At 37.8% G+C, this 2,701-nt stretch overlaps 1 protein-coding gene across 3 annotated transcripts in view; it reads right to left on the reverse strand.

Moving 5' to 3' along the window:
* Window positions 1–2,701, reverse strand: part of GRID2 (glutamate ionotropic receptor delta type subunit 2) — a 1,637,701-nt gene that overhangs the window by 362,655 nt on the left and 1,272,345 nt on the right. The window lies entirely within an intron of this gene.

Genomic DNA, 2,701 nt, shown 5'->3' on the forward strand with positions numbered 1-2,701 from the left:
AGGGTCACGGCATTAGGACGATTGAGAACCACTGCTGTAGGGCAAGGTAGAACTGCCGCTGTTAGTTTCTGAGACTAAGTTTTCAATGGTCAGTGGCTGGTGATTTGGAATTGCTAACCTTGTGATTAGCAGCCTAGCTCGTGTTGGTGATGACGATGTGATTAGGACATATGCACCAATAAGAGAGCATTTGACCTGGAAAAAGATGGTTGACATGCACTTCCCAGTCATTTAGTGATGGGGAAATCTTCTGAATAGAAATGACTTAGACGCATGACATCAGATGATCTTGTGGGCGGAAAAAAGATCATGTTTAAGGAAAATTAGACATGAAATTTTCAGGAAATGTTGGCTTTGGTTATAAATAGAACTTTGAATGGTGGCAAGAATCATTGTAGTCAATTATGTTTACCAACACTGCTGATGCATGAAATTAGAGGATAACTTTACCTTTTGGGAAAGAATCTGTTTCTTTTAACTTATTTAGCTCTGACTTTCCCATTTCAAAATTAGTATGGTGACAAGAATAGATGGAAGTAGAGATTTGTTACACTCACTGTTGACCGTTAAAATTTCGGTTGGCATTGGAAAGTAGTAATCATTTCAGAAATGAGTATCCTGTTACTTTGGATAATGAGGGAAACATGACATAAAATTGGGATCTTTTCCATAACGTTTGAAGTTGGAGGTATCCTAGGGTTGTAAAAAATGGATAAAGGTTCGTCTTCCCAAGGTTAATGCATGAAATTTTAAGTGCTAGCCGATGTTACCAAGTTGGTACTGATTAAATAATTCAGAACCAAATGCATGTACACACACACAACCTCAGTGAAACTGTGAATCAAGAAAAGAAACCGCACAGCCTTCCACTCAGACTCAAATTCACTGCCAACTCACAGCAACCTTATGCAACAGAGTCAGACTCAGGTGTAGTCCTGACACTGTGACTTTCAAGGGAAGGAACGGCTCATCTTGCTCCCAAGGAGGGCCTGCTGGTTTTGAACTGCTGGCATTGCAATTAGCCGCCCAATGTGAGCCCACTATGCTGCCAGGGATGGGGGAAAACATGAATGAAGATGAGATTACACTCCCACTATGCCACCAGGGCTGGGGGAAAACATGAATGAAGATGAGATTACACTCCCACTATGCCGCCAGGGCTGGGGGAAAACATGAATGAAGATGAGATTACACTCCCACTATGCCACCAGGGCTGGGGGAAAACATGAATGAAGATGAGATTACATTCCCACTATGCCGCCAGGGCTGGGGGAAAACATGAATGAAGATGAGGTTGCACTGCGGATGAGAGGTAATCTGACATTATTGTGTGATCTCGAGCAGTTGATTTTACCATTTCTCAAATTCCTTATCTCCACAGTGAGAATAACAACATCTTATTGGTGTTATCTTGAGCATTTAATGAGATAGAAATATGTTTCACATGTGTAGTCTATCGTACGTATTTCAGGAGACAATTGTAAAGATTAAATGAGTCAGGGCATGTAAGGCACTTAGCACAATGTCTGGCATCTTATTAGTGTTCAATTAGTGTTAACTTTTAATTTCATAATTTTAATCATTTCATTGATTTGTTGGCTGGGTAGTTATAGTGATTTTCATTACTAATTCAAATATAAAACTGATGGGCTTATCATTTTAAAGTTCTCAGGGGTTTTCCTCTGTTCTACTTATAATTTATGCGATACACAGAACTGGTTACAAAGGAAATAAGGACAGAGAGTTAGAAAGTTCTGCACCACGGAAATAATCAGAAAAAAACCTCAAGGAGCAAGATTTGATGAGAGAAATCTGATACATGATTTTCATAAATGGATGAGATAAGTGAGTACCTATTACTAGTAATCGTTGCTTGAATTTGTGTTTGGAAATTGAATTGCACCACTAATTGAGGAAAAATATTCTACTTCATTAAGGATTATTAATGCATGATTTTATTTTTAAGTATTTTACTGTAATAATCTTGTGGCAGCTAATGATCTTCATATGCATATTTTTAATGAGAAGAACTCTTAGGTTGTTTTTTAAGGACAAGATAAAGCCCCAGTAAATTTCTCAACATAGCTAATTTGACATATTTTCATTTTGAACTGTCAGACTTGTTGAGAAATGAGTATATTTCAACTTTAGAAAATGACCTTGTGTTTAGACTATGAAAACATGGTCAGAGAAGTTTTTCTTCACATACCGAACATTCCATCTCTAATGCAAAAGAAATTGCATTTGGTGATGACACTGAATGAAACCACACAGGCAAACTTAGCAGTGAGGAAACTGGGTTGTAAGGGATGCAGGGAATGACATTCCTCAGCTCCTCTGGCTCCAAGATTCTCCAGTCCATGTTGGTGCATCCTGGTGAGCTCTCACCCCACAGTGCCACCATGGAGACAACACGAAGGACCTCATTCAGCAGCAATTTACTGTGATGTGGTGAAGAGATGTAACATGGCTACTAGAATATCAGATTTTATCTAATCATAGCTATCACTTCTGTGTATCATCAATATGTCTGTTTTCATATCTAATCTATCATCTACTATATACTCTTATCGAATTATTTACTCTGAAACAACCTGTGGACTCAAGTAAAAAAAAAAAAAACCTAGAAATTTAGAAAGCACATATTTTAGTATGATAATCTTTATTTTCCTTTCCTTCTTATATTGTTTCCCTGATCAAA

Source organism: Echinops telfairi, unplaced genomic scaffold, assembly GCF_000313985.2.
Source record: "Echinops telfairi isolate 266 unplaced genomic scaffold, ASM31398v2 ScPeMD7_7468;HRSCAF=8506_0, whole genome shotgun sequence".
In the NCBI taxonomy this organism is placed as follows: Eukaryota; Metazoa; Chordata; class Mammalia; order Afrosoricida; family Tenrecidae; genus Echinops; species Echinops telfairi.